This window comes from Cryptomeria japonica, chromosome 4 (genome assembly GCF_030272615.1).
Source record: "Cryptomeria japonica chromosome 4, Sugi_1.0, whole genome shotgun sequence".
NCBI classification, from domain to species: Eukaryota; Viridiplantae; Streptophyta; class Pinopsida; order Cupressales; family Cupressaceae; genus Cryptomeria; species Cryptomeria japonica.
Genome location: NC_081408.1, coordinates 359,110,413 through 359,130,812, shown reverse-complemented (window position 1 = coordinate 359,130,812; position 20,400 = coordinate 359,110,413).

Here is a 20,400-nt window from a genome sequence, read left to right as displayed (position 1 = left end):
TCTTCTGAATGATGTGTGTGTTAAGATGTTTATCATATCCAGTCTGATTATTTCTTGTTCTTGGTTAAAGTCCATTCTTGAAGTAAATTTCTAGTTTATGGAAATAAATTATTTCCTGAGTGTTTGTGGATTAAGTTCTGAGAAAATTGGGAGAATTATTAAGGCAAATTTTGCCAAGGTTTTTATTATGCATGGAAATTGCAAGATTTGGGAGGAATGGGATTTACCAGAGAAATCATTCCCTCTTGTTTGATTTTGTTATTAGATTTGGCTATGGCAGTTTTTGTTTAATAATTGGATCTTTGTGAAATGGTTTATTAACTTTAGAAAATAAATTTAATTATTAATGAAATTTATTGGGATATATAAGTCTTGGAAAATTAATTTATTTGATTTTAGAACAAAAAAAATATATATACAAAATAAAATTCTATGAGAGAGAATTTCATTGGTATTGGAAATTTATTTTTATTGTATTTAGCAAAGGAAATTAATAAAAAAAAAAAAACCATCGGTAGCCACCACTGGCGGTAGTACGGCTACTGTACAGTAGCAGTACTACCGACGGTAGTATGCTACCTGCAGTAGCATTTTCTACCTACGGTAGCAATTGTTACTGGCAGTAGCATCTGCTACCTACAATAGCACCTGCTACCATGCGGTAGAAGTGCTACCGACGACAACACGTGTTACCGTGTAGGGAGCAGAAGGTAATAATTAATTTCGCCTTTTCCCAGTTGTATTTCGTGTAAACCAAAATATGAAATTTTGGATTTCTGTGTAGTTATTTAATTTGATTCTTTTTAAAATAAATTTATTATATGATATATGTATATATATATATATATATTCACATATAGGTTTATTTTATTATGGACATTATATTATTTTTAGCATTATTTTAGTACTGTGAAAATTAATTTATGAGTGATATATATTTGTAATATAATTATAAGTATATTATATATATACGATGTATATATAGGTATGCATACAATTATATATATATATAATCAATTTATAGTTTGGGTGTTTTCAGAAAAGCTTATAATTTTTAGATTCGATAATTATGTTGGGAATACATTAGGAGATTAATTTCTATGAGATTTTATTTAACTTATTGGACAAATGACAAAATTGATTTATTTAATATAGTTATAATTCTTATTGTCTGGAAACTCTTTAATTGCAAGTTATTTCTGCATTTGGCTATTTTAAGAAAAGATTGCCTGTATTAGGATCTTGTGTAAATGGTGTTTGCAGTCAAGCTTAATTTCATTGCAATTCTGGTTGAGTGGTCATTGTGTCCTAAGTTATTATATCTCTTTGGTCAGGTGTTGTTGTATAACCTTGTTGATGTGAGCCATTGTGTGTTTTGTTCAAATGGTCAATCTTGGGTTAGTGATTGTGTATCCTTCACCTGTGCTTTGTCAGGATTAGTTATGGCTATCTGTTTTGCTATAGAGTTCTCATAGAGAGACCTTTCCTATTAGTGTCCTATGAGAGAGTGGCTTTTGAGCGGGGGCCGTGCCCGAAGTGGATGATAGGATAACCCATTAAAAGTCAGTTAAAAAGTGATAACATAATAATTGAATTGGGATGGGTAAATATTAATTAAGATAATGTGCCTCGTGCATAGGTGAGTGCTAGTACAGGGCTCATAATGTTGTGAGAAGGCCTGGAATGGCAAACTTACCACCTTGTCTTCATGAAAGGTTTGGTAGGGTCTGCATGAGACTTAGTTGGAACCAAAGGTTTAGGAGAGGTTACCAAGATAACCCAGGATGGGGACCGGGACCTATGGAGGTTGTACCATGGTATCCATCTTAAGCTATGCGATGACACTCTCTCCTTAGAGTCACTAGTGTTTTGTGAGTTGAGTTACATGGATGTTTTCATTGTCTTGTAGTTCTTTTGTACTTGTCTTACTTTGCTTGCTTGAGGGTTTTCTACTATCTCCTAGCATGGTGGGGTGGTTCCATTTCGGGATCACATGGTTGGGTGGTAGTGCCACTTCCCATCGGATGTTCTGGATTGTATCTTCAGGCGAGGAAAGGCTTTGCTGGTGTTCTTTTGTTTGTGGTTCATGTACCAGCTCATGTTCGTGATCTTTGTTCAGTTGAGACCTTGTGATCATTGTATCAGACTTTTATGTAACCTTGATATTGTAACTTTGTAATCTATGGTATTATTGGAAGCCATGTATTTATGGATATTGTATTATTGGATCATTGGAATGTATGTTAATTCAGTTGCTTCAAACTTTTGTATAAATGGTTTATGGATAAATAAAAGCATTGGAGTACTTTGAGTCTTTCATTATGCAATTTAGATGTATATGTAGATTTTATTTTAAGCATTTAATTTTCCTAATTAGATGGACAATTGGATTAACCATGGTGTTAATATAATTTATGAATTAATCTTCATTGGTAACCCTTAGAAAATATACGTTAGACTTCTGTTGTGTTGTTAAATGTGCTATTGTTATAATTAATGCACTTAATCTTTAAAAAAAAATTATTACACCCTTTTAGTTGCCTAGTTGTATTGTTTTCCTCTTGGGTTTCTGGGGGGGCATTTCAATGAGCATGACGGTATACACATTCAACAAAGTTCATATCAAAGGAGACACCGGTAAGACACCTTATGAGTTATGGTTTGGTCATACACCTACAATTAAGTATTTCAGAATCTTTGGTAGTAAATTCTATATTAAAAGAGATGATTCCATTGGAAATTATGAACCTAGATGTGATGAAGAGATATTTCTTGGTTACTCTAATGAAAACAAAGCATATAGATGTTATAAAAAAATATTGCAGAGAATTGTGGAGAGCACTAATGTCAAGGTGGATGAGCAGAACAAAAGTCAAATCAGAACTTATGAGAGAGAACCGGTAACACCTACATCGAAACAAAATATTGAACCGGGTACTTCGGCAATATCAGAAAATTCAGCAGTAACTGAAGCTCAGAGCAGAGGAATAGAAAATCAAAAGACTCCTAAGTATGTAAGGTTGAATCATTCAGAAGATCAAATCGTTGGAGACAAGAATAAATGATTGATGACAAGAAGAAGGTTGGCAGCTGAAAAGTTATGTTTAATTTCTCAAGTTGAACCGACAATAGTAATTGAAGCATGTAAAGATGAATGTTGGATGAAAGCTATGGAAGAGGAATTAGATCAGATAGAAAAGAATAACACATGGACTTTAATTCCCCGACCTAAAAATAAGAATGTTATTGGGAATAAATGGGTTTTTAGAAATAAATTGAATGAAGATGGACAAGTTGTGAGGAATAAGTCTAGATTGGTTTGTAAAGGATATTCTCAGAAGAAAGGTATTGATTATGATGAGAATTTTGCTCCGATAGCTAGGATTAAAGCTGTGAGATTATTTCTTGCTTATGCTGCCCATAAGAAATATAAAGTATATCAGATGGATGTTAAGTGTGCATTTCTGAATGGAGATCTTGAAGAGGAAGTTTATATTGAGTAGCTTGATGGATTTTCACTTTCAGATGACAAAAACATGGTTTGCAGGTTAAGGAAATCTTTATATGGATTGAAACCATCCTCTAGAGCTTGGTATGCAAGGTTGGATAAATATCTTTTGAAGCTTGGTTTCATTAAAGGTAATCCTGATAGTAACTTATATTATAAGATCACTGATGATGACATATTGATTGTTGATGTCTTTGTTGATGATATCATTTTTGGTGGTGAGGATAAGTTATGTATGGAATTCTCTGATAATATGAAGAATGAATTTGAGATGTCTATGATTGGGGAGATGAAATTTTCTTAGGTTTTTAGATTACTTAGACTGATAAAGGCATTTTCATCTATCAAACTAAGTATGCTAGAGAGTTGTTGAAGAAATTCAGTGTGGAAAATTCTAAACCGGTTGGTATTCCTATGGTTACAAGTGAGAAATTGACAAAGCAAGATGTATCTGCTCCGGTAAATCCTACAAGGTACAAGTCTATGATTGGAGGTTTGTTATATTTAACTCAGACTAGATTGGATATAATGAATGCAGTTTGTATTGTATCAAGATATTAGAGTGATCCTAGAGAGAATCATGAGAGTGTGGTGAAAAGGATTTTCAAGTATTTGCGAGGAACAACTGAATATGGTTTGTGGCATCCTTAAGATAATGGTTTTACACTATGTGCATGTACAGATGTAGATTGGGCTGGAGATGTTGATGACTAGAAGAGCACATCTGGTGGAGCTTTCTTTCTTGGAAAGAAACTTGTTTCATGGATCAACAAGAAACAAACATGTACTTCTTTATCTACTGCTCAAGCTGAGTATGTTGCTACTGCTACTAACTGTACATAAGTTCTATGGATGAAGCAAATGCTGAAGGATATAAGGGTGGATTGTAATGAACTGATAGTTATTCACTATGATTACTCTGCTGCTATTGATATATCAAAGAATCTAGTATTTCATTCGAAGACAAAGCACATATCTATCAAGTATAAATTTTTGAAGGAGAAGGTGGAAGATAATGAAGTCAAAATGGTTTATGTGAACACTAAAGAGAAGATTGCAGATATCTTCACTAAACCTTTGCTTAAGGAATCATTTGAGTACTACAGAGATAGATTGGGGGTTTCTGCCCCTCTGGTAGAGAATTGAGTGATGCTTATTGGCATCAGTTCAATATGCATTTATCAGAATTATTATTCATTTCGGATTGATTTTGTGGTGCTACTACTTAGGGGGAGTAGTCAGCTATGTGGTTCAGAGATTTTATGATTTTTCTTTGATGTTTATGTCAGATTTCTGGCATTGATATCAAAGGGGGAGAGATATATGTGAAAAATAGAGCTTAACTTTAATATCAGTCAAAGGGGAGAGATCAAAGCTTAACAAAGATATCTTTCACAAGGGGAGTATGGTCTATTGGTTCAAAATTTCATTGTCATATCATTTTGAGAAGATTGTTGGCTATCTTCCTTTGGGGGAGACTTGTTTGGAACTTGGATGTTTTTCACATCTAGTGTTGCCATCAATGCCAAAGGGGGATATTGTTGGAAAATTGGAGAATTTGATTATGTGTTGCATCGATGTTTTGTCATTGATGGCAACACCAACTATTCTAGTTGTTTACCAGCTTTGGACAGGTTCTGGTAGAGTGGTTGGAGTATGATATTGATCCGGTATGCTTTGGTTTGTGGAATTGGTTTGGATTTTTCATTCATGCTCTTTAGATGCGTATCATGATTAGTTGGTTCAGGATGTGATGAATCAAAAGCTATCATTTGCTCTAGTAAGCCTTTTAGTCACTGGTAAGGGTTTTACTAGCAGAGCTTTGTTGAAGATCTTTTGATGCACTTGATAATTGGTGTTGGTGTGGATTCTAGATGGTTCTCGGGATGTTGTTTGTTATCGTGTTTGTGTTCCTTTTGATTGGTGGTGTTAGCTTTTGTTTATGGTGACATGTTTTAGGTCCGGTCTTATTCTGCTAGGTTTTGGATTGATTTATGTAACGTGTTGGTGGATGATCCTGATGCGTTAACGGTTGGATCTATTGGTTGGATTATATTGTTTTGGTTGTAGGCCAACTTGGATGATCATTGGATTATGGGTTTATGTTATGAATTTATTGTATTGTCTTTGGGTGGCCGATCTAATTGTTTAGGTCCTAGGTTGGTATAAATATGATATAAGATCTCTTTGTAGATTATGGTTGTTTGCTATGGTTATGCAATTATCTGTGTACAAATAAGGTTGTAATCATATGCAAAGGTTTTGGTCGATCATAGGTGATCGAGTTGGGTTGGGGAAAGAGGTTTAAGACCTCTGATATTGAGCTTAACTGAAACTATACTCAAGCATAGGAGATGTTATTGTTGTAGTTCACTCTTCTTTCCGGATCGTAGTCTAGATTTATTTTGTAGTCAGTGAGACTCCTTTTGTGATAAGTTGTGCGCTCTAGGCTATTGGCCTTCCTGCATGTGTAGGCCCTTCTTATTGTAATCACATACTTACCACAAAAGTATTATCTAACTATGGGTAGGCTTCCCACCGTGGTTTTTCCCTTTACTGGGTTTTCCACATACAATTCTTGGTGTTATCTTGTGTGGATAGTTGGTAAATGTTCTATGGCTTACATTTATGCTTAACTGATATATCTACTATTCTGGTATTTGGTTTATGTATTCCAGTAATAAGGTTTTAATTCTTAACATTCTATAATATGTTGACAACTGATTCAACCCCCCTATCAGTTGTCCATTGGTTATCTAAGTTGTCTAACAGTTAGACCATGTTGGATAGGAGGTCAGTTATTACAAGGGTCTCTATGAGAGTACAATTCCAGCTGACCAGAGTGCTCTTAGTTATACAACTACTTAGACACATAGTTGAGCTCATTATCAAAGGACATCCACTAGCAAAGGGGTAGGGGGCCCAATGAGGCTACCTTAGCCACCACATAGATCTCATTTAGGATAGGGAGGGGTAGAGACATATGGGGATATGAAGGATATACCTACAAATTTAGAGGGTAAAGGGAGCACTATTTGACCTTTATATTAGATAGTTGTTTATTTTTTATTGAGTTTGCAAGCTCCACTTTTTGATTGACATTCTGATTTTTGTACCCTAACACTATTTTTTGAGATATATATGAGATACATAGTTTTTTGTGGAATCTATATGATGTGCACTTAGGTTTATATGCATGTTTTATGATGACAACTATATGCTTCTATGTGCATTTATTATGATGCTTTGATTCTATATGATGATACTTTTCATATGACTATGTGATTCTAATGTGATGATTTTATGATCTATGATTATTTACAAAGATATTTTATGCCTTATATGGATTCCTATAAAATGTTATGACTTATAATGGCATGGTTTATGAATGATTAGTGGATTCTTATAACCAATGATTATGTCTAGAATACTATGCTTATGTATAGATGCCTATGGAATGTTATACCTTATAATGCTATGGTCTATGCATGATTAGTTGATGCTTATAACCAATGACTATGTATGGATATCTAATGAATATGTCGATTATGATGATGCTAACATGCTTTTGTATGCATGATACTATGACCTACTTTTTATTTTTTTCAAATGCACACTTGGTGACTGTATGAGATGCAATGTGATGATATGATTAAGATGCCATGCTTATGCTAATGACTAAACTTGTGTATGGATGCAAGATGTATTTTGGTTTTGTGTGTCAGAGCACTATGTTGAAATTATTGTGGGGAATAATAAAATAAATGTTAGCTAGAAGAAAGGGTTAGTAAGAAGTGTAAAATAATTAATGTGATGAAATTGAATGGAATAGGTTTGAGATTTACTTAGTGCACTTTTATCATAATAGAGCTGTATTAAATAGCAAATGGATATCTTTACACCAAGGCGTATAAAAATGAGAAGATGATGATATCCCTTTGCATTGACATACACATTGCAAACAAGGAATATTCCCATCCATCTTGATACTTGATGTCTAAGGTTGAGGTATGTCCAATAATGATAAAGAAATGGTGATCCATTTCTTTTTGATTTTAATAGGATCTTGGAAAATGTTTAATGAACATGTTGACATAGACACAAAGAACATACTTGTCCCTAAATTTCATGAAAACATCCCATGAATAGAAAACAAAAACCATATCATGAACCATCCTCACTCTAATTATTCGTTGATATCCCGGAGTAGAATATGAACATGATAAAAGATATAAATCAATGAAATATATGAGGCCTATTAGACCAATTGAGTCAACAACCATATTGATCATCTTTCCAATTTTAAGTGTTTGTTATAGGATCATGATGTCTAGTTCCAGGAATGCGATACCTCATATAGGACAAATGCGTCTAGTTTTGAGAATGCAACAACATGTACAAGATATATGATAGTTGATAAGGATTTTTTGATGTTGATTAGGTAGGTTGATTGGTTTGATTGCAGGCTAGGTTGGTAGTTTGTCTGTTGAGGCGTGATTTGTGAAGCTTAGTGTTTTATGTGAGTTCTGTTGAAAACTTGAGTTGTTTTGTTATGTCATCATTGATGTCAACATATCTTGTGTTGTTATTGATGTCATTGTGTGTTGTAGATGGTTTATAAATATGTGTTCTGGTTTTGAAGGGACCCAAAACCCTTTACAAAGAGATTACAAAAGATGTATAATAGAAAGAACAACAAAACATGTACCAACCAAAAATATAATAGGGTTGAGAGGTAACATATACAACAAAAAGGCACTTCAACCTAAAGAGACAACAAAAAACCAACAAATCTTCAATAAAGAAACAAAAAAAACAACAAAGGACTTAACCCAAATTCTTCAGGGTTTCAACACCTTCAGCCTCGAGTTGATGCATCTTATTCACAACTTCGTCTAGGTTTGTAATGTCCTAAGGCACTCTTGAAGCTTTCTTCTTCATAATTTCTCTTGTGCGTTTGCCAAGGGGCCCAAATTATCAAGCCAAACAATGTTATCCTTATCCAAATCTAGAAAATTCTTCTCTATATGAATCTTTTCCAAATTAGCGACCATGGTGGACATATTCTCTACATTAACTCTAACAATGTTATGGCTGATCTCCATAATGTTAAAGACTCACACTTGCTAAGCCTTTCCTCAGTGTCAGAGAATTTACTATCATATATTTCTTTGATTTTTTGGGTAGCTTCCATATTTTTGGCCAAACAACCAACCATAACCTTTTTTTCATTCTTAGTCCATAGAGCACCAGTGCAGACCTTTCAAGAATCTCCTTCCCGACATCTAAAGAATGAACACTACCAACAATCTGCATCTTATCCCCCGCATCCATATTGATCTGAACACCATTCATCTTGAAGGAGAGAGATCTCTATTTAAGATTGATATTCTTGATTTCAAAAAAGACCCAACTGAAAAGTTGAAATACCTCCAATGAACTGTTCTTCGCTATGCTGAGAATATCAAACAAGATTTCCTATTTAGGGTGAAAGTATTGGGACATGAAATCAATAGAATCCCAAGAATTTCTCCCAGTACCAAAAGAAGAAGAAAAAGACTTAGTTTGACGAGGCCGAGTAGGGGATTCCTGATCATGGGAACTATCAGAAACAACAAAAGATGTCTTTTTACCCCTCCTCTTCAGATGTTTACTAGTTCCCTCACCACCAACATTATGGGACTTAATATTCTTGCTAGTACTAGAGGAAACCAACTTCAACTCTTTTTAGCCTTTTTGTTAGGAGGGGGGAAAATCCTCATCATCATTATCTGTCTCCCAACCCTTAGAATCCGACTCTTCACTATCATCCACATCTTCTACAAAAATGGAAGTGGGTTTACTAGGATTCTCAAAAGCCCTAGCTTTGAGATGCTCATAGATTAGCACAATTAACCCTTGGTGAAGCATTGAGTTAATATGAGGGTTCTCCTTATAATCAGAAATAGTGGAACTCAAAGAAGACAACAAATAGAATGGGAAATAAATTTTATCATAGTGGTGAAAATGGTTCAACAACACAAAATAATACCGGTAAATTTTAATAAACCTCTCGTCCAAGGTAAAGAACTCCATAATCGCCCTCAAAATCTCTCTGTAAAAATCTGATGAGGCACAAAGTGGGTTTTATTTACCTTAACTAGCCTAGCTTTCTCCTTATCCTTCTTTGGGAACTTCTTGATGGCAACGTTCGAAACCTTCCCATCTCTGTAGAATTTGATCTCCTCTGGGGATAGACCTGTCACTTACGCAATAAGCCCCTCATCAATAACCGTGACCCTAGAAAATAGATTCAGTTTTCCATTCTTCCATCCCTTAACAAACTACTTGGTGGTATTCGGATTATGTCCATGCAATTTCTCTAGGGAGGGCATAACTCCCCACTATTGTAGGCACCACCATATAGTAGCATTCTTCCTCCAATTATTATAACTAGGCGGCTCCAATTTGTACCTTTTACCCCCCATGCATTAGACTTAACCAAATTCATAAAGAGCTTGATAGAAACAAAACAACTAACAAAAGACCCAGCCCCAACTTCCCAAACAAGAAACACCCACAAAACGAGTGAAGGCATATGGCAATAATGTGAAAGGAAGGCACTTTGACAGAGAGCCAACCAAATAATAATAGAAAATTTAATTATCCTCATCATCAAAATTAGTAGAAATCACATCAAATCTGCCATGTGTCTGATCATACATTAGAAGGAATCTAACCTCAGCATCCATCGTGTCCTCATTATAGCATATCTTTCTCTCCTCAATATTAACCCCCACATTAGTAAAATAATCCACCACATTATTCACTTCCCTATAAGCATGGGATATAAAGGATTTATCAAAGGTTCTATTAATATTAGTAGAGGCTTTGATTAAATTTTCAATAGTCCAAGAGGCTTTACTTCCCCCTTTTACGCATTGAATTATATTATTCGAATCACCCTCAATCCACACCTTCCTACAATTTAATTGTCTAGAAATTTGCATCATTTGGAAGGATCCCATGGCTTCTGCTAGGTGGTTAGTTTTGCTACCCATGGGGAGTGCCACTGCCATAATAAACCTACCATGCTCATCTCTTATCACTCCCCCACACCAAATTGGCCCTAGATTGCCCTTAGTCACCCCATATATGTGTTCTAATGTTTTTGTGTGGTCTGGTAATGATATTGAGTAACTTTGAGGTGTTTTTGAAAGGTTGTTGTAGTGGAAGTTTTAATATGTAGGGAACAATATTTATGAAGGAAAGAGTTTGTAATGTCCTAGTGGAAGAATTCTTTGCATTCCTCTGGTATGAAAAGATTATCTATTGTGGTTCTAGATATATTTTTTATGGTTTGCATATGTTGTACTATCAAGTATATAGGTCCTCTATTGCTCAATTGTTTGAGTTAGTTGTTGCTATTTCTACAAGTGGAGTGTCTATCATAATTGATCAAAAAAATGATTAGCAATTTTTTGATATGTGGTTTTTAGTGTTGCAACTTGGAGGACATTTTTATTTGGTGTGTGTAGTGTTCCTGTAATGCCATGCCAGGAAACCTCGAAGGGATTAAGCTAAAACACAAGAATAGATTGCAATTTTTTTTTTTTATAAATTAAACACAACACAATGATACAATGAGATATCATAAGTTCAAAAAACACAGCAGAAGACTCAAATAACACCTAAAGAGTCTCCCAATGTGATTACTTAATTTGACACTTAATTTGACTCATGCTAATTAATCCAATTAAGCTGATTAACTTAATGACATGCTAATACTTAAAAAAGGATAAATTCTTTTGATAAGATAAAAATATAGATAACATGATAAGGTTCATCCATTGAGGTTAAAAGTATAGATAACATGATTAAGTTCATCCAATAAAATTTAACCATACATTACGTTCAAACTTTCATTAAAACATAAGTCATGCATCTAAATTTCATAACATACTTTAATTTCATTACAAACTAACGAATACTTTCCAAGCATACTTTAATTTCATAATCAACAACTGAATACATTCCATTATTCAAATCTACATTCTTTCATGATCTAAATTACTGCATTTAATAAGATGACTACATACATGTATTTAAGTTAATTACATCTAATCCATAGTATACATTCTAACATATTGCCATCCATACACGCTAAATTAAGAAGGAAACATAAGAACATAAAATACCGCATAACACCAAAATGATATCGGATTTCACCCCTAGTGGGCTACATCTCTGGGTCTGCTCAACTGCAAGACCACTGTTGGTCCTCACAACTGGAATGGAAACTAGGCGATAAAACAATTTAGAGATTGAATATCCTTGAATAGATAACTTTTCCTATGGAAAAGGCTCATTTAGTTATCAACCAGGGATGTAAACTTGAAATGGGCCAACACTGTATGTGCACCAAGTTCATATTGCAACCATTTTATATAGCTGTAGAAAAGGAAATTCTTCTTAAAGTAAACACATAGAATATCTAATAAACTAATACTTAATCCTACAATTGGAAATTGCTTTAAACAATTACTGTTAGAAGATAAAGTTCTGGCAAGCAACATGAACTCCTCTGCTGCCATGGCTGCAAGAACAGACAAGAACTATTTCCTATGGCTACTGGAATAGACAACTGCAAAAACAACTATTACAGAAGTATGAAAACTAGTTAAAACATACAAAGGTTTACTCACCAAGTGGGCCCCCTTGAGTGAGTATTTTCAAAACTTTAGATTACACTTATCTATTCATCCAAAATCACGTTGATCTCTTTATTTCATCTTGACTCGAAAATACATACATAACACCAAAAAACTTTGTATTACAAAATACTATCTTTTTCTCTGCTATCCTCGAGAGGAGAGAGATCCTTTTATTTATATGAAAGTTTATAACAAAATTCTAACTTCCCACATCCCTACAGAATAGGTGAACATGATTTATTAACAAAAGAAGAAGAAGTCAGCATAGGACAACAAAACAACATCTATTCTATAGCTGAGAAAATATAGCATGACCGCCTCCTAGATCTGAGATCCACTAGGAACAGTTACAAATGTTTTCATAAATCAATCTGCTGAAGAATCGGTTAAGTGATCCCAATCATAATTGCATTCTTTTGACCAAGTTTGCATTGCGTGGTTATATACTTGATGATCTTTTGAACTGCCATTTGTCTTTACTTCACCTTTGCTGACCCTGCATCAAGATATTAACATACACAACATGTGCATATACTAATCCTAACATGATATAACATAAACCATATTTATAATTAACTTTAGATATTTGCATAGACAGATGATTTGAAACCGCTATATGCAATCCTTAGGTATAGGTTAAACCAGTTTCAAAAAAACTTAAAAGGTATCATCTTAGGAAAGCATTATAATCCAAATGTCATCTAATCATAAGACCTAGGTAAGAGTAATATATTATAAATATATAAAAATAGAGCCATTGTTTAGGCTCATCATCTCCCCCTAACCTAACTTCTTGCTGATCCTCTAGCAATAGGAAAAATTTGGATTCTGGCATTAATTCAGAAATTGCTTGGAGTAACTTGCCCAGAATCGGAATTCTTTAAGCTCCAATACAATCCTTTCATTTTCTTTAGTCTCTTCCACCTAGTACGTTCTGCTACTTCACTGTATGGTGGGTCACTATCCCTGCAGCCCATCAGTGGCCATAGGAGGATTGGAGGCTGAAAACTGAGAGGAAGCCAATGTCATCCCTTTGTTCTTCCCAAGTGCATGTACTTGGGTACTTTGTTTAATGGTGCATGGTAATTTTGCATAGAGTGTGGTTCAAATTGCTTTAATTCTTCTGTTAGGCTATCCCAGCGCTGGACTATATGTTCTTTTTCTTCATGTCCTTCCCTTGGAGCCATTTTTTCATATTGTTTATAGACTTCTTCCCTCAGGGGTAGGATTTCCTTTGCATAGTCTGGCTCATATACAATATTTTGCCAATCAGAGTAAAATCACTTGGGTTTTCTTGATTCAGCCCTTAAGGGCAATGAAAGCTCAAGTTCTTCCCTATGATGCACCTGAAACTACTCTCTCCTTGATATTTCATTTTGCATCCATGACATAAGATCCCTGAACTGAATATCTCCAATGTAAAGGAGAGGGGTCCAATTAACATCATTAGGACATCATAGTTGTGGACATACAATTCACAGAGTAAGTTTTTGATTATCATAGGAGACATCTGAAAAGCACTATAAAATTATTTTGGTGTTTGCAATGAGGGACTTAAATCCCTAACAATCCTCATAATTTGGAAACTGATGTGCTGTTCTTTTAAATATAGAGAGTAGACACGAGGAGGAGCTCGACATTGCATCAGTTGTGGAACCATGGTGGCTATTGTTTCCACCTTAGCTTAAAGCTAGGCTATTTCCTCGTCCTTTTGCTCAATAAACTTCTTCTGCTAGTCGATTATCATTTGCATTTTTACTTTCTCCAGTTCCTAATCCTCATAAAGAGCAATTTCCACTGCATGACTAGTAAGAGAGATAGATGGTCTATGAACAGGTTGTTGGCAAATGCACACTCCAATGAGAAATTGTAGGTGATTGAAGGTATTGTCATTGATGGCAACCTTACAATCATGTGATACCAGCAGGCAGACACAGGCACCGGCATCGACAGACTCTACAACAACATACAGATTATCGGCACCCTGGCCGACAGGAATTTTGTGTAATTATATTTTGTATTTAATTGTAAAATATTTTGTAAGCTGACTTGGTGGATTGTAATATGACTCATATAAGTATGAGATCATTGTATAACATTAAGTGATGATTAAGGAAATATTTATGCAGACCTAATATGTGAATTGTAAGGTAGATATTGGATAAAGCTTTATGAATATTGCAGAGCTTAAACCAGTAATGAATCTAGCATAGGAGATGCTGATCCAAAGCAGTACAAGACATTGGATTTGTATAATCCATTTTGTAAGTCATTGTGACTTCTTTTGTAACTGAGTAGTAAGCTCTAGGCACTTGGCCTTCCTGCATGTGCAAGCCCCTATTGTAACCAATAATATTCCCTTATTGGCCAGTAAGCGAATATTGTGGGTCACAAATCCCACCAAGGTTTTTCCCACACCGGGTTTCCTCATGAAAAATACTGTGTTATGGTGTGTCTCTTATGTTGTGGTTGTTATTCTTATCTACTGCATTATTTTTGGTTTACCGGTACATAGTTTTAATATGCTTTTCTTGTTATAATTCAAATAAATTATTCTACCGGTCAGATACTGATTCACCTCCCCTGTCAGTATCTTTGGGAATCCTAACAATTGGTATCAAAGCCAAGTTCTCTATTTTCAAAAGCCTAACAACTTGAGGAAGATCTTGACACCGGTAGAGATGGAAAACTTAAGAAAGCAATTGGAAATAACTCTTTCAGACTATGATGCAGAAAAAGTGAAAAATATCAAACTTGAAGATGATCTGAAGGCTGCACAGGATATCATTCAAGGACTTCAAGAAAATCTCACTATTGCAAGGAATAAGAGAAGAGAACTTTGTGAAAAGATGCAGAATGATAATGATGAAAAGGAAACTCTTAATGATTTGGTGAACAAATTGAGACAAGAAAACAACACAATGAAGAATGAGATGCAAGATATGACTATGAGATTTTGTAAAGAAACTGAAGATAGAAAGAAAAATGAAGATGACTTGGTTAGAAGACTGAATGATACTGGAAATGAGAACACAAGACTTAGTCATGAAAATTATATGTTGAAGACATATTTGATGCATACACAAAATGACACAAATGAACTCATGAGACAGAAAGGAATCTTGGAAAGTGAACTGGCTACTACAAATCAACACAAGGAGAAATTCAAGAAAAGTTCAAAAGAACTTGATGACATGCTGAAGAACCAGAAACCTAATGGAGATACAAATGGCCTTGGCTTTGAAATTGGTGAAATCTCTGGTACTACAAACAATCAGAATCATAGTAAACCGATAAGACAACCTAATTCTTACAAATTTAATGAGAAATTTTTTAACTGTAACAAGTATGGTCATAGAGAAAATCAGTGTAGATCTAGAAACTATCAGAACACCAACACACCCACCGGTCAATGTTCTAAGTGCAAAAAAATTGGTCATAATTCAGAGAATTGCATAATGAATGTAAGATGTTATGTTTGTGGAAGATTTGGACACTTATCTAATAAATGTAGAACACAAACCGACATAGGATATGGGAAAGTTATTTAGAAAAACAATGTGACTTGTTATGCTTGTAACAAGATTGGACATATTGCAAAATTTTGTAGAAGCAAGGCATCACCGACAAATAACAAAGGTCCTAGCTTGAAAGGTAAAGAAAAGGTTGAAGAGGTAAAGCAAGAATTTTCTAAACAATGGATCAGAAAATCAGATCAGAATGTTGATGGAAATACTCCTCCACCGGCAGAACAAAGTATCACTCCACTGGCAGAAGACTCTTCATCTAACTGAAAAAAAAATCCTTTGAGGGTTTGGCAACAAATTGAAAAACATGCTATTATACCCTCGGTTGATGGTGAGAAGTTGAATTACTTCTTTACTGGCAGATGAGTTAAGTTGTGACTTAATCAGAAAGCATTAAATGTGGTTGTTGGAGAAAATAGCATTATAAAGCAAGTGTTTTGGTTCCTTTTCATTCACCGAGCATTCAAATCTTTGAGAGCGCAAAAATTCCCGAGCGAAGGCATCCTTAGAGAAAAAGTGAAGCAGTTCATCCAAGCACTTATACTTAAGGCAGATTGAGGTATTTATAACTATGGCTTCCTTATCCACACTTGAATTTATTGTGAACCCTACTGTTATTGAAGTTATCAAGCGCCCTAGACCCATATTCAAACTAGTTCCTAAAATAGCGAAGAAGGATGATACCATAGGTGCATTCTCAAAAATACCTAAGGGAGTAGTTTATGCAGATGATCCTAGAATATACATACATTTTCATATAGAAGAATTAGGAGGTGATAAAATCAAAAAAAAGTATAGGACTGTGATTTGTGATGTAGATGGTAATGTCAAACCGGAACACAAGGTAATAGAAACCCTAGGTTTTGTGAATATTATTAACATTCCTGATTTTCCTAAAGATTTGATAAGAATAGTCCTAAGCCGAGTCCATGGTGAATTCTTTTGGTTGGATTCCATCCATAAGATCACCAAGGAAGCTGTTAGGGCAGTAACAGGGTTACCTTCCACCGGTAGCAGACCTAACAGAACAAAAAGGGTCTCAAATGACATAGTGATGGACCTAACCAGCACAACATTTGACAAAAGGTCTCTAAGGGTAAATGATGTGAAGGAAATCAATGTCAGATTTGTCAGTATGATTTTAGGCTATAGGGCTACACATGCAAATAGGTTAAACTCAGTATCTAGCCTATGTATTAAAAGTGCATATGACATGGTTAATGAAAATGCTAGAATAGATGTGTGTGAATGGCTCAAGGATGGATTGATAGACAATCTGAAGAAGATCAAAGGAGATAAGAAAGGAACCTTCAGATTTGAAAATTTGCTTGTTTGCTTGATGCTATATATTACTAAGCAAGTACCCGATATTGGTACTGTAGCGTCGTAAATTGTACGCACTTGCTAAGGTGGTACAATTTCACACCTAGTTTAGCACCTGCCTTGGCACATTTTGCATTTTGCATTGCATTTCCCCTTTTAGCACTTAATTAATCAAATTAATAAGGTCTAAGGTTCTATTTCATCATCATCCATATCATAAAGTTGGGCCCCTTTCATTAAAGTGTGCCCTTTTCATTTTATTTCTCCAATACATCATTTAATCAAAACCCTGATTAGGTCCTATTTTGAACTTGGGGGCTTGATTTCGGGGGTCAAAACATCTCGAAATCAGCTGTAACTTTGGGATTCGCTCTAAAATCATCATATCTAACGGCCCTGAAAATTTGGTGAAAAGTTGTCGGGACCATGGCGCCCGGAGTGCACATGGTCCCAGACATTTTTCTCAAAATTTTAGGAGCGCGATCCAATCATAAAATAAAGCTTAACCCCAAGAAATTGGTGGGAGATTCAATCTCTAGGTTGGCCAAAAGTTGAAATTAAGACCTAGGGTTTCATATATAAGAGCTCTCTTTCTTCATTTGAAAGGATCACGAATTTTGGTTTCAAGGACCTTCTATGCAGCGAAAGAGCAAATCTTTGAAGACTTCAACAACATTCAACATCCATCCATCAAGCATTCATCAATTTCATTCATCCATTTAGGGCTTTTGAGACATTGAAGAGCAATAGGGGATCACCGACTGAAGATTGGCTTGTACCCCTCCCTTGGGGTTGGGTATGATTTCATGTTGTTTTCATGTCTTTGCATAAGCCTCATTATATCACTTGTATTCATGCTTTAGATCTCTTTACATCTTGATTTGAAGCATTTACAATATCATTTGCAAGCAATTAGGGTTTACTTTCTAGGTTGCTCTAGTTTGCTTACTTGCATTTTAGGATCTTGCACACACACAAGGTCTGCACACACACTACTTTTACAATACAACTTGGCTATTCGTGGAGGTGGAAATCACCAAAGCGGGGGTTTGACTAAGGCAAAACCCTATATAGCCGCCCACCATACCTCTTCAGATATAAGTGCAGATTTTCGAATCCAAAGGACGCCGCAAGTTGCAGATCTGACGGAAGCGGATCGAGACAGAACTTCACACCAAATTCCAACCCAGAAAGCTAGGACAGGGGCGTGGGGCACCCTGGTCCTGCCAGGACAGGGGCGTTGGGTGCCCTGGTCCCTGGGACAGGGGCGCTGGGCACCCTGGTCCTTCTGTCAGACAACAGTTTTAGCATCTTTCTGACAGCTTTTCAGGTTGCAAAACAACAGTTTCAGGTGAAGAATTAGGACAGTGGCGCCCGCGCCCCCGTCCTGAACATTTCCACTTAGATTTTAACCCCAGGTACACATCTGTATTCTCCTTTAATCCTTGTGTTTATAGCTTTTCATCACTTAATCTCAATCTTGCAATCTTGTTACTAGTTCATACTTACACTTTAGGGTTAGTAGTTGAACTTGCATCATTTTATCTATCATTTGCAACAAAGGAATAGAAATCCTAATAGGTAGCCCATGGCTCTCTCTTCCACAAAAAGAAGTAGCCAATTGTGTGATACCTCTAGGCTCTTTCGTATTCCACAAGTGTGTGATTGAAAGTGAGATTAGGGCATGTTTGCTTAGTGTCACTTTTTCCCCCACACATTTTGGTGAACCCGACGTGAATTCCAACCTTCTCTAATTCTGATTTATGTTTTCAAATTTGAGTGTTTATGCTATTTCAAATTCAAATTTGTATTTACAAGTTTTAATTTCTTGCAAGATTAAAAAATTTAGAGGAAATTTTTGCTAAAACCCTAAATTTTTCAATTCAAAGTTGAACTTGTGGATAGCTTAATTGGGATCAATAATTTCAAATCTGATTTAGGAACTCATCTGAATCATAAAATTCATTTTATAAATCTACATTCTAAGTGCTTGCATTGGTTAAAATTAAACATTTCCTTCTATTTTGCGTGTGTTATCATTTGAAAGAAGAAAATTGTTGTCATGATGCATTCATTTCATAGATGTGATAATGGGTTAGCTTCCCTTGTTTCAATTTTTCCTTCTCCTAAAGAACCTCCCCCCATCTATAAAAACATTTTAGTGCCTAAAAGAGTTGCTACCAATCCCTTTGAGACTCTCCCATGCTCTAAGGATGAAGACTTTAAGAGTGATCTTGACAATTCTCCTAAAATGTGCCCTTCCTATTTAGCTATCCTAGAGGAAGAGAATGAAATCATAAACACCTTCCTTAATGTTACTTCAACTTCCCTACAGGATGCCTCTCTAAGTGAAAAGGTATTGATAGACATTGACTTATTTTCTCCTAAAGTTGGTCCTTCCAATGGGGGCATGTTAGTGCAACAAGATGTTATGAACACTTCTTTCAAAGATCTCCTTCCTAAGCATGAATCTTTGAAGAAATATGTTCATGTTCCTCCTAAAAAACACTCCCCTCATGAGGATCCTTTTGTGCAAGAAGATGACATTATCCCTACATTTCCTAGTGATGGCATTTCCTTTTCCAACAAAATTCCCACTAGAGATGATGAATTAATGATAAATGCTTACCCTTCTCCTAAAGTTTGTCTTACTCATAAGCATCCCTTAGAGAAAGAAGATGAAATAATAAGCAATTTCCTTAATTCTCTCTCCCCTAAAGATCATATTGAACATATTTTGAGGAAAGAGGATGAGTTTAACACATCTATTGATTCTCTCCCTCCTAAGGATGAGGAATTAATAAACAATGTTATCTCCTCTCCCGAAATTGACAATACTTCAAACATTCCTTTCAACAACCTCACTATTTGGGATGAACCATTAGAAGAAGGTATAGATTATTCTCTACCACGAGCCAAAGGGGATGAAATCAATATTGAAAACTCCCTTGATAGTTTCTCACCTTCCTTGAATCTCAATTATTCTCCCTCTAAAAATAAAGCATCTCCCTCTCCTCAACTTGGTTCTACTCATAAGGAAACCTTAGTTCAAAGCAAGATGATTAGCATCTCTTTCAAAGATCTCCCTCTCAAAAGTGAGACTTTATAGAGTAATGTTGATCCTTCTCCTAGAGAGTTTATTCCCCATGTAGATCCTTTGATGATAGAGGATGATATGACCTTTCCTAGTATTACTCTGCCTACTAGAACATCAATGCCTACCCCTTTTCTCTCTCCTAAAATTGATTTAATCCGTGATGAGATTTTAGTGCAAGAGAAGACTATCAACAATTCTTCCAACACTTTTGTTCATTCCTCTAAACCATCCTCAATCAATTTGATACATGTG